Source organism: Nanorana parkeri, unplaced genomic scaffold (assembly GCF_000935625.1).
Source record: "Nanorana parkeri isolate BGI_ZX_2015 unplaced genomic scaffold, ASM93562v1 scaffold784, whole genome shotgun sequence".
Taxonomy (NCBI): domain Eukaryota; kingdom Metazoa; phylum Chordata; class Amphibia; order Anura; family Dicroglossidae; genus Nanorana; species Nanorana parkeri.
Window position 1 is genome coordinate 162,438 of NW_017307052.1, and position 13,393 is coordinate 175,830.

The following is a 13,393-nucleotide window of genomic DNA, read 5'->3' on the forward strand; positions in this document are numbered from 1 at the left end:
GGGGGGGGGTTGATTGGACACTTTTAAAATTGTAATCTGAACCCATTTCTGTTTCTGGGTCTGATCGCGGATTGTTGGGACAAAAGGTAAGTTTAGGTTCTTTCACCTATTTAGAGAACACACCGTTGTCTTTATTGTAAGAGGTAAAGGACAAACAACATCAAACAAGATACAAGATGCCGGGACAAAGGGTGCCAGAGAAGTGTGGAGGGGAAGTGTGCTGGGGAAGTGTGCTGGGGAAGTGTGTCGGGGAAGTGTACCTAGGTGACAATTCTCACACTGAGTGTCAGTTGTACACTGAGAGCAACTGCTGACTGACAACTCACACAGAGAAGATACAACGTACAAGAATCAGACAATTCTGTTATTTCTATTCTTTCACAGGATAGTGTGACATCTCTCTGGGGCTCCCTGCTGGTTAGGGCGGTGTGACATTTTCTATCTATCTATTGATTAGGCATGTAAGCTGCAGAAAAATTCGGTTTGGTTTCGGATATTTCGTTGTTTCGGGATTCGGATACGAAATTCTATTCGGTTCGGGTTTTGGATTTGGACAAAATCCGAATTTTCATTAGTTTCGGGTGAGCTGACGAATATTCGTTGCGAATAACACAGAACACCATATACAGATATTAATACTAAAGCTGAATCTACCAGACCCAAATGGCATTCCGGATCCGAAATGCAATTGGGAGCTCCAGAATGCCATTCGGGTCTGGGAGCCTTATACAGTATATACATATATTACTAAAGCTGAGGCTCCCAGACCCGAATGGCATTTGGGAGCTCTCGAATGCAGTTCAGAAAATTTGGATCCTGAATGCCATTCGGGTCTGGGAGCCCCAGCTTTAGTATTATATGTATATACTGTATATGGCTCCCATGTTGCCGTAACAAAAATTCGTGTTCAGACCTATTCGGATGCATTTAACCGAAAAACACATCTGATTGGCCAGAAAACTCATATGTCCGATTCAGTTTAGTTATGAATGAAATTCGAACGGGAAATTGAAATTGAGGAACGGAAATTCGAATTCGGACACATTCGGATGCATTGGGATTCGGAAATTCGGATGTTTCCGAATTTCTGAAAATTTCGGAAATGAATCGCACATGTCAATTATCTATCAACACTATATTGCCAAAAGTATTGGGACACCCCTCCAAATCATTGGATTCAGGTGTTTCGTGAAATTTCCTTGCTACTAAATATTCCGCAGTCACCTGTTAGTGGTATTATAACAAAGTGGTAGCAACTGGGAACAACAGCAACTCAGCCACGTGAGGCCTGTGAGGAGGAGGCAGCCTCAGGCAATATATCAGCCGCCATTCAACATACATTCTGGACATCCTGATCCTCCTCACAGGCCAGTTCACATCTGGTTCCCAGACCCACATAAGTAAGTACATTATACATATATATTTATTGTTCCTGTCACCTTCCCTGATATGTTCGGTCCAGGCAGTCAGCTGACCTAGTTTTGCGCCCTCTTGTTGTTCTAACAAGGCTAGTTAGACCCCCCAGAGCCCTGCTACCCTGGTGAGGCCCCCTCAAAGCTCTGGTGAGACCCCCCTCTGTATGTGCGTTATAATTAATCGAAATAAGTTGATTAATCGATTTTTAAAAAATTTGATTAATCGAACAGGAAAATTTTAATCATTACCAGCCCTACTTTTAAAATAACTCCCGTTCCCTCCCTCAAAATGCACCGTACACGCGTACAAAATACACCCCCGTCTCATTTCCTCTCCTACTATAGTAAAAACAGGTTTAGTGAACCATGAGCCGTTTAAAAGATCCGGATCTTTTCAGTGAGCGAACCGTTGAGGAGCGCTCATGCAGGTGAACCGTTTTGCCCATCTCTACCCTATTCTGCTATGCATACTTGCACTCACATTGGTTTACTTTGGCCTTAACAGGTCATGTACTGTACTCAATGCACCTCCAGAACACACCTGCATTACAATGAATTGCAAGATACCACAATGCATGTAATGCTGACTAATACTGAAGCTCGGCATAGTGCATCATGGTGTGAATGGGCCCTAAACAGAAATGACACAATAGTACTTTGCATCCTAACAGGTAGAAATAATCAGCATAATAAGTCTACATGTCAGTGTCCCTGGAACATAACGTCACCATGAATGCATTGGTGGTTCAGTGGTAGAATTACTATCTCCCCTATCTACTCCCTTGAACCTGAGGTTACTTTGATGTCTTGAAGGTCTTGCCTGTCCTTCTGTTGTTGTCACACTTGGTAAAGGTTTGGAGAAGTGTCAGGAGGAATGGAGAGTTGTCTGCCTCATGACTCACAACTGGGGCCATTTGCCCGAGTTTCCAAACCTACCACACTCCTAAAGCATCCAGTCCAGGAGCCGTGGGAAACGTTGTGCAGGTCTTTGTGTATTTGTTGTGAAATTTCTGTGACCTGGACCTGGCCTTCCGATGGTGAATAGAGTCAAAGTATATGACTTGACCCCTGAACATGATGACACTAGGACACACTATACAGATATAAAACAATACACAAGCCCAATGTAACATGACCACTTGACACAAGCATTACATACAATTATGGCATTATTTATATTCACGTTATACAGGCTTAGGACATTATAGTTTAATATGACCAGACCACTGGACATAATCGTAATACAATTCTAAAATGATCTAAAACATAGGTTGCATATCAACTAGGGATATACCCATATCGGTTTTCAGTATCGAGTACCAATATTTTTTTCCGGTACGCGTCGATTTCGGAAGTCCTATTAAGGAAGCCGGGCAGTGTGTAATTACTCGCCAACTTGCTTCCTGATACTGGAAGTTGAAGTTGAGGTTTCAGGGAGGTGCCCTTCTCATTTCAGGGAGGTGCCCTCCGCCCCCCTGAAATGATGGCAGATAGCACAGGAAGCAATAGCTTATTTGCTATCTGCTCCCCCAAAGCCAGGTTCCTCCATGTACCCCCCACCCTGCCAACCCCCCCCAATGGAGAATGGCAACGACAAGCAAGGTAAGGCATTGGTAGTTCAGTGGTAGAATTCTCCACTCCACGCATATAGAGGGCTATTGCTTGATTTATGCTGTGAGTGCTGCAGCCAGGATTGATCCCTGTGGGGAGTGGCAACGGACACTTACCACTCTTTGCAGTGAGATGGTCAGTAAATGAGTAAGTGGAAAGTTTCATTTGTATGGACAGATGCATTGGTGGTTCAGTGGTAGAATTCTCGCCTGCCACGCGGGAGGCCCGGGTTCGATTCCCGGCCAATGCAATAAGATTTTCATTTTACAAATCATGGTTTCAAAATAGTTTATAAACTCCTATTAACACTTATTCTTAGTAATACACTTGCAGATATGTTTTAACACAATACACAAGTATAGGGATACTGCCCTCTCCTATTGCAGAGAGGGTGAGCCTAATGTACACTTGCAGATGTGATGGGAAGGAAATTCTGCCACATCCTCACTTTGCATTATACAAGTTTTACTGTCACCGAGTATCCCACAGCAATGATCTTGTGCAGCTCTTATACAAGGAACCTTGTAATGTAGATCAGAAGTTTTTTTCCATCTTAGGTTAGCCATTAGATAATATCTCAAAACTTCCAGTTCCTGACCATTTATCAGCTTTTTTTTAACTCGATTTATCTGATTATTTGTTTTTTTCTAGAAAACATTTTTGGTTCACGAGAATATTCATTATGTGAAGATTGTATTTTGTTATGCATTAAAAAAGCATTTAAAACACAACCTTGGGTAAAACGTATTCGTAACCCTTGCAGCGGGGCTTCCTCCACACTGCGAGTTCTAAGTCCTCGTATGCAGTGGCGTAACAACCGGGGTGCAGCAGGGGCGCGGGCACCGGGCGAAAAGTGAAGGGGGGACTCCACTGAACTGATGGTATGTCCCTCACATCTTATGCACAGTGCATACAACAAGACTCAGGGACCTTAGATCACTGCACAGGGGGGGAGCAAGGCAGAAGGGACAGGTCTCAGAACAAGCAGGCTCGGGGATCGGGTGAGTATAACTTTGTTATTTATGAACCTAGACAAAGATGAGCACTTACCCCCGGGGGGAACCCCGCTGCGAGGGTTAGGAACGTTTTCCCGAGGCTCTGCTTTCACTGCTAAAAGCCTTATTTTTTCATGAATCATTATTTTATCATGCAAAGGCACAATTTAAATATATATATATATATCAGGAATGCACAGATATTGTTTTTTCGGTAAGGCTTGGATGCAGCTGCTCGGCCATGGAAACCCATTCCATGAAGCTCTCTACACACTGTTGTTGTGCCAATCTGAAGGTCACACGAAGTTTGGAGGTCTGTAGCTACTGACTTTGCAGACAGTTGGCGACTTCTGCGCACTGTGCGCTTCAGCATGCGCTGACCCCGCTCTGTCATTTAAGTGGCCTACCACTTCATGGACAAGTTGCTGTTGTTCCCAGTTGCTTCCACTTTGTTATAATACCACCAACAGGTGACCGCGGAATATTTAGTAGCAAGGAAAACACATGAATCCAATGATTTGGAGGGGCGTCCCAATACTTTTGGCAATATAGTGTATCTACGGCTTGCAAGGTCCCCCAGCAAGCATGGGAGCTCAGGCAGCCGCATCTGCCTGAAGCGGCATTCTACAGTGAGCCATGTAAAAAGGTACCAACTCGCTCAGCTTCCCCTCCGTCTTCCTGACACCAGGCTGCACGCCACCTGACCCCTGGTGAGACACCACACAGCCCACACAGCGCTCTTGAAAGCCTGCATAGCCCACCTGAGACCCCATACAGCCACCTGAGAATCCACATAGCCCACCTGAAACCCCACACAGCAACCTGAGAATCCGCATAGCCCACCTGAGAATCCGCATAGCCCACCTGAGAATCCGCATAGCCCACCTGCGAGTGCGCAAAGCTCACCTGAGGGTGCACACAGCCCACCTGAGAGCTTGCAGAGTCCACCTGAGGACCTGCACAGCCTTGGTGGGAGCCCGCACAGGCCACCTGGGACCCTGGAGACATCAGGGTGCCACCCCGGAACAACATATGTATGTAGCTTATTATTTTGATTGTTGTATACTGTATTGCTGGGATTTGTAGTCCGGTCTCTTTACTCCCTCCCCTGGTTGCCTCTCCTCGTTCTCTCCTCTATATTCACATTCCGCTAGAGTGTTCGGTTTTCACTTGAAGAAAAGGTGGCAACCCTAGATGACACACTCCGATCTATAAATAGCCGGTGTCTTTCAGTTAAGTTCACACTGTTGTTGTTCGACAACATGCACCTGACCTCATTGTGGTGAAATGTATTCCTTTGCCACCCCAACACAACATGCTTCTATAGTAGTGTACGGTAATGTACTACCACACGATGTGTCGAGTATGGTAGAAAAAAACATAGTGCATACACCTTTTTTTGGTGCATTTTGGTAACATGGAGAGTGCATTCAACTGAATGGCCCGCCCCCTATCACAACGCACATTGATACACGTCATAACGTCCCTTAATACGCCACAACAGTGTGAAGCCGTGCAATTGTAATGCTCTGCCTCAGAAGACACACATTTAAAAAAAAGCGACTCTGGTGGGACTCGAACCCACAACCTTTGAATTGCTACACCAGCTAGAAGTCCAATGCGCTATCCATTGCGCCACAGAGCCCTGCTTGAGATATGGTGAACTACCAGTTAAGGTTTCTGGGGAAGACAATCCTCCTGAGGCTTCTACATCTACCTGGCTTTAGGTAGCTATGAGGGAGGTGGGAGAATATGGGGTGGGGACACTCAAAAACTAGAGCTAGGCTTTAACAGTCAGTAAAGTTTTTGGGTTCCGTGAGAGCGCTGATATTTTCTAGCAACAAAAAGTCCTAAATGTTAGACACTACAGATAAGCAATGTAAACATTTTCTTCATCGTTGACGGTGTCCATTACTCACTCCACTGGGCGAATATTTGATTAACCCGGTGTATCAAGGCTTGGTTAACAGTGCACCTCCACTCAGACGCATAGCATCCAATGCATATCCCACTTTAATCTCCACATGGGGCTGCTGGGTGAGAATCCTCACTCCGTATATGGTGTTATCCTTATATAGCATTCCTGCCTTGCAGCACCAAGGTCCTCAGTTCAAATCCCAACCAGGACACTATCTGCATGGAGCTGCATGCTCTCCCTGAACTTGCATGAGTTTCCTCTGGCTACTCCAATTTCCTCCCACACTGCGATGATATGCTGGCAGGTTTATTGGCTCCGGTCTAAATAGGACCCAGTGTATATGTAAGAACGATATAAATCTATGGCCACCACGTCTCTGGACTATCACATGAAAAGATATTGACTATAGGAAGCTCCAGCTAGAATTTCTCTGACCCCCCACTCTGGTTCCTTCTCAACCCCGTGCTGAAGAGGTGTCAGACAGAAGTGTGGACATTTCCTCGTTGTCACCGGGACACACTTCTGTGTCTTTGTTATGTGACTATCTGATGTACTTCATAGGCGGTCTTGTCACCCAGACACACAGATTGCTCCTCGATGAAGAGAATAGTCAATGGTTTCACATTTTTCCCAATATAAAAGTATCAAAAAGGTTAAAGAACTCCAGGCATATGACATCTTAACCCTTGCAGTGGGGCTACGCAAGTACTGCAACAGTCAAGTGCTCATTTTGTCTAGGGAACTAAAATAACAAAGATAAACTTACTTGAACCACGATCCCAGCTGGCAGCTAGACCGGTCCCTGCGGCCTCTCTCCCCCTACGCTTTTGTGGTCTAAGTTCCCATGAGTCATCATGTCCAATACAGTGTATTGGACGCATAGACGCCAAGGGACATTCCATCGCCAGAGCAGAGGTAGAGCCAGGCTGCCGGGACCAGTCTGTAATGTCTATCCTGCATTTTTCAGGTCTTGTCAATCTGCACTTCCCTCAGTGACCCTCAGTATTTATAAACAATTTCCAGAGCTGTTCATCGTGTGAAACTCTGTGAATATTCTGTGTGAATGGAGGCAAAAACAAACGCTCTTAATATATTTTATTTTCAAGTTGAATGTAATATTAGGAAATTACTGCATTATGACTACTTGATTGGGGGTATAGGAAAAAAGTTTTATTAAGAAGAAGAAGAAGAAAGAAAAAAGAAGAAGGAAGAAGAATAAGAAAGAAGAAAAAGAAATAAGAAGAAGGAAGAATAAGGATGAAGGTGGATGAAAGAAGGAAGAAGAAAAAAGTAGAAAGAAGATGGAAAAAGGAAGTAGAAGGAAGAAAGAAAAAAGGAAGAAGAGAGAAGAAAGAAGAAGGAAGAAAAAGGAAAGGAAGAAAAAAGGAGAAAGAAGAAGGAAATAGAAGGAAGAAGAAAGAAAAAAGGAAGAAGAAGAAAGAAGGATAGAGGAAGATGAGTTATGAAAGAAGGAAGAAGAAAGAAAGATGAAGGAAGATGAAATATGAAAGAAGAAAGAAAGATGAAGGAAGAAAGAAAGAAAAAAGAGAGAAGAAAAAGGAAGAAAGAAGGATGAACGAAAGGTGAGACACCACACAGCCCACACAGCGCTCTTGAAAGCCTGCATAGCCCACCTGAGACCCCATACAGCCACCTGAGAATCCACATAGCCCACCTGAAACCCCACACAGCAACCTGAGAATCCGCATAGCCCACCTGAGAATCCGCATAGCCCACCTGAGAATCCGCATAGCCCACCTGCGAGTGCGCAAAGCTCACCTGAGGGTGCACACAGCCCACCTGAGAGCTTGCAGAGTCCACCTGAGGACCTGCACAGCCTTGGTGGGAGCCCGCACAGGCCACCTGGGACCCTGGAGACATCAGGGTGCCACCCCGGAACAACATATGTATGTAGCTTATTATTTTGATTGTTGTATACTGTATTGCTGGGATTTGTAGTCCGGTCTCTTTACTCCCTCCCCTGGTTGCCTCTCCTCGTTCTCTCCTCTATATTCACATTCCGCTAGAGTGTTCGGTTTTCACTTGAAGAAAAGGTGGCAACCCTAGATGACACACTCCGATCTATAAATAGCCGGTGTCTTTCAGTTAAGTTCACACTGTTGTTGTTCGACAACATGCACATTACCTCATTGTGGTGAAATGTATTCCTTTGACACCCCAACACAACATGCTTCTATAGTAGTGTACGGTAATGTACTACCACACGATGTGTCGAGTATGGTAGAAAAAAACATAGTGCATACACCTTTTTTTGGTGCATTTTGGTAACATGGAGAGTGCATTCAACTGAATGGCCCGCCCCCTATCACAACGCACATTGATACACGTCATAACGTCCCTTAATACGCCACAACAGTGTGAAGCCGTGCAATTGTAATGCTCTGCCTCAGAAGACACACATTTAAAAAAAAGCGACTCTGGTGGGACTCGAACCCACAACCTTTGAATTGCTACACCAGCTAGAAGTCCAATGCGCTATCCATTGCGCCACAGAGCCCTGCTTGAGATATGGTGAACTACCAGTTAAGGTTTCTGGGGAAGACAATCCTCCTGAGGCTTCTACATCTACCTGGCTTTAGGTAGCTATGAGGGAGGTGGGAGAATATGGGGTGGGGACACTCAAAAACTAGAGCTAGGCTTTAACAGTCAGTAAAGTTTTTGGGTTCCGTGAGAGCGCTGATATTTTCTAGCAACAAAAAGTCCTAAATGTTAGACACTACAGATAAGCAATGTAAACATTTTCTTCATCGTTGACGGTGTCCATTACTCACTCCACTGGGCGAATATTTGATTAACCCGGTGTATCAAGGCTTGGTTAACAGTGCACCTCCACTCAGACGCATAGCATCCAATGCATATCCCACTTTAATCTCCACATGGGGCTGCTGGGTGAGAATCCTCACTCCGTATATGGTGTTATCCTTATATAGCATTCCTGCCTTGCAGCACCAAGGTCCTCAGTTCAAATCCCAACCAGGACACTATCTGCATGGAGCTGCATGCTCTCCCTGAACTTGCATGAGTTTCCTCTGGCTACTCCAATTTCCTCCCACACTGCGATGATATGCTGGCAGGTTTATTGGCTCCGGTCTAAATAGGACCCAGTGTATATGTAAGAACGATATAAATCTATGGCCACCACGTCTCTGGACTATCACATGAAAAGATATTGACTATAGGAAGCTCCAGCTAGAATTTCTCTGACCCCCCACTCTGGTTCCTTCTCAACCCCGTGCTGAAGAGGTGTCAGACAGAAGTGTGGACATTTCCTCGTTGTCACCGGGACACACTTCTGTGTCTTTGTTATGTGACTATCTGATGTACTTCATAGGCGGTCTTGTCACCCAGACACACAGATTGCTCCTCGATGAAGAGAATAGTCAATGGTTTCACATTTTTCCCAATATAAAAGTATCAAAAAGGTTAAAGAACTCCAGGCATATGACATCTTAACCCTTGCAGTGGGGCTACGCAAGTACTGCAACAGTCAAGTGCTCATTTTGTCTAGGGAACTAAAATAACAAAGATAAACTTACTTGAACCACGATCCCAGCTGGCAGCTAGACCGGTCCCTGCGGCCTCTCTCCCCCTACGCTTTTGTGGTCTAAGTTCCCATGAGTCATCATGTCCAATACAGTGTATTGGACGCATAGACGCCAAGGGACATTCCATCGCCAGAGCAGAGGTAGAGCCAGGCTGCCGGGACCAGTCTGTAATGTCTATCCTGCATTTTTCAGGTCTTGTCAATCTGCACTTCCCTCAGTGACCCTCAGTATTTATAAACAATTTCCAGAGCTGTTCATCGTGTGAAACTCTGTGAATATTCTGTGTGAATGGAGGCAAAAACAAACGCTCTTAATATATTTTATTTTCAAGTTGAATGTAATATTAGGAAATTACTGCATTATGACTACTTGATTGGGGGTATAGGAAAAAAGTTTTATTAAGAAGAAGAAGAAGAAAGAAAAAAGAAGAAGGAAGAAGAATAAGAAAGAAGAAAAAGAAATAAGAAGAAGGAAGAATAAGGATGAAGGTGGATGAAAGAAGGAAGAAGAAAAAAGTAGAAAGAAGATGGAAAAAGGAAGTAGAAGGAAGAAAGAAAAAAGGAAGAAGAGAGAAGAAAGAAGAAGGAAGAAAAAGGAAAGGAAGAAAAAAGGAGAAAGAAGAAGGAAATAGAAGGAAGAAGAAAGAAAAAAGGAAGAAGAAGAAAGAAGGATAGAGGAAGATGAGTTATGAAAGAAGGAAGAAGAAAGAAAGATGAAGGAAGATGAAATATGAAAGAAGAAAGAAAGATGAAGGAAGAAAGAAAGAAAAAAGAGAGAAGAAAAAGGAAGAAAGAAGGATGAACGAAGAAGAAGAAAGACGAAGAAAGAAAGTAGGCGAAGATCACTGTACATTGTCTTCAGCTTCACTGCCAGCTATATACGTAGTAGTGTTCTACCATCGTTCCAGCCAGACTCAGATTTGGAGGATCTGGTGACCTCACAGTTAGGTACCCCATTACCACTCAGAAGTGACATTATCTACATTATTTGAAGCTTCTTGTTGATCTCACACAAGCCTGTGGGACAAACGTAGCTCAGCCGTTACTAGACACAAGGAGCCAGGAGTGAGGTGTTGGGGGAAGTTTGGGATCCTCTTTAGGATACTGGTTGTAGTTTTGTATAGCTTTAGTAGTTTGTCTTATGCTAACCATGAAAGCATGGCTGTAAAGACTCCATTAGGTCTACCAACATCTGTGTAGTGCAGGTGCTGCCTGATTGGTTAAAGACCTTTTGGATTATTTAGGTATATATTACATAATTTTGGTAAACCAAAGGCAATGGTATAGAAATGGTGCAATCAGATTGTAAAGTCTACAGCCAGATTGAGAACAGCAGACCTGACCCTCCCCCCTGTGGGTGGCCCTTTCCCCTCAACAGAAGTCAATCATTAGATTGATTTTTTCCTGCAGGGATATGATGGAAAATCATCAGACGAACAGTGCCTTCAGCCAATGAGCTCCGGCCGCTGTCAGAGTGCAAAAGCAGGAGATTCGTTCATCCGTGCTGTTAGTGTGGATGGAGTAACTTGCCATATTTTTTTCATTTGCAAGGCTGAACAAACTAAATATAACCAGGGGGTATGTGTATAGGAATCTTCGACTGCTTGTATGTATGTCCAGCATCAGAAAGGTTCAACAAGTATCTCCATGTGAGGTCCCTTTGATGTTCTCAGACCTCTCTGGTGCCACCTCATCCAATGCTGTGGAGGTGACAGACAGAAGTGTGGACAGTTTCCATTGTCACCTGGACACACTCCCCAATGACACACTTCTCTTCCTTTGTTATGCATTTGTTTGATCTAATGTACAACTGGTTTTCTCACCTTGACCGACACATAGACCCCCTAGATGAAGAGCATACTGACCAGTTCCACATTTCCCTATATAAAACAATACCAATGACCATAGACCTACAAGGGCAGTCAAACTTTTAGGCACAATATACCTACTTGGAGGGATATCTGCTGGCTTATTTTTACCTAAACATTTATTTCTGGCTCATGTGTGAAGGCAGACTGGTCACTAGCTTGCATATTTATTGATATATGAAACCCGCAGTCCTCTTGGCTGTCTTTAGTAATACAATAGGTAAAAACTGACCAGCCTGAGGGTTTTTTTTGGCTTTATCTAGTCTATGGGGAACAAGCATAGGATACAGAGATTAGACAGTTTAGAAAGCTATTTCGGGCCACTGTTGTTTTTCCTAGTCTAGTGAAACAATTGATGCTTTGCAGGAGAACATCTCGTATGTTCAAGTATGAACTATCTCCGGCAAGGGGAAACAACCATATACAGCTATGAGCATAAAATACACTGTCTGTCCAAAAAAATTCACACTTTAATATTTCATTGAACAACCTTTAGATTCCTTTACGGCACACATTCACTGTGGCATTGTTTCCATAAGCTTATGCAATGTTACAACATTTATTTCCATCCAGAGTTGTATTACTTTTTCACCAAGATCTTGTAGTGGTGATGGGAGAGTTGGACCACTGCGTAAAGTCTTCTCCAGCACATCCCAAAGATTCTCAGTGGGCAGTGGCGTAACAATCACCATATCGACCCAGGCGGCCCCTAGGTGGACCGGGGCACAGTGGGGCCCGGCCAGATGCCGTGCAAGCCGCCTGGGTCGCTATGGGATCCTCTGCTGGTGGCTTTCACTGGCGGCTGAAGACGAACACGCCGCTGTTCAGATCACTGACAGTAATCTGTGCAGCAGTGCGTTCCTCTCCACAGAGTCAATGAGAGCCAGCAGCAGCAGTGGAGGAGGTGGCGGGGCCCTGTGAAGGAGGCGGGCCCGGCGACGGAGGAGGAGGCAGGGCCCATCAGCGGCCGTGGAGGAAGAGGAGGCGGACAGGTAAGGAGTGAGCTGAGGGTGACCCTGCAGAGCCCACCATAGAGAGTCTATGGTGGGCTCTGCAAGGGGTATAACTGAAAAACACATTGCCCCATACAAAATTTTGCTATGGGGCCCTGTGATTTCTAGTTACGCCCCTGTCAGTGGGGTTAAGGTCTGGACTCTGTGGTGGCCAATCCATGTGTGACAATGATGTCTCATGCTTCCTGAACCACTTTTTCACAATGTCAGACCGATGAATCCTGGCATTGTCATCTTGGAATATACCCAATGTGCCATCAGGGAAGAAACAATCCATTGATGGGCAAATCTGATCATTCAGTATATTCAGGTAGGCAGCTGATCTACATTTTTTGGGCACATGACATTGCTGAACCTAAACCTATTATCCAATGGAAGACTCTGACTTACTTGCTTAACTAAATCCAACTTTTGATTTTGCATAGGCAGTGTACATAATAATATATATCATATATCATACTTTATATATATGATTTGCCTTGCAAGGTTAAAGAATTCCTGCCAAAAAATGAATAGCTCATGAAAAGAATTTAAAAATAAAATCTTCCATCCAGAACTGTATCCAGCAAAAATTATTTTCCACCACTAGATGTCCTCACTCCTCTGGGTTCAATAAGGACTTCTGAGCTCAGGTCGTCCTGAACCCGCGCCCAGCCTGTGATTAGTCAGTGATTGAAGAAGCAGCACAGTGATGAGCTCATCTCTCTGACACTTTGCTTCTCTTTTCTCCTATCAGCATTGTTGTTATCAGCAAATTAAGTGATTGGGTCATTGTGCTGCTTCTTTCTCTCACACTCCATGCCTACTTTCTACAAAGAATAAATTGGGGCAGCACCCAAAACTCCAACTGCCTCAACCAAAATGATTTGGAGAACAATACATATCGAGGCAGGAGCTGATCTTTGAAATAGATCAAGAGGGCATTTGGCAATTTGGACAATGTTGTAAACTAGGGATGCACCGATACCGTTTTTTCGGTATTGAGTACAAATACAGATTTTTTTTCAG

General features: G+C 44.3%; 3 non-coding genes across 3 annotated transcripts; 1 reads left to right on the top strand and 2 right to left on the bottom strand.

Annotated features, from left to right (window-relative positions):
• Positions 1-3,205: 3,205 nt before the first annotated feature.
• TRNAG-GCC lies at positions 3,206-3,276 on the top strand. Its single transcript has one exon. It is a non-coding gene; the product is annotated as a tRNA-Gly (tRNA).
• A 2,305-nt stretch (positions 3,277-5,581) lies between these two features.
• On the bottom strand, positions 5,582-5,666 carry TRNAR-UCU. Its single transcript is given in 2 exon segments — positions 5,582-5,617; positions 5,630-5,666. It is a non-coding gene; the product is annotated as a tRNA-Arg (tRNA).
• A 2,706-nt stretch (positions 5,667-8,372) lies between these two features.
• Positions 8,373-8,457, bottom strand: TRNAR-UCU. Its single transcript is given in 2 exon segments — positions 8,373-8,408; positions 8,421-8,457. It is a non-coding gene; the product is annotated as a tRNA-Arg (tRNA).
• Between the last annotated feature and the right edge of the window lie 4,936 nt (positions 8,458-13,393).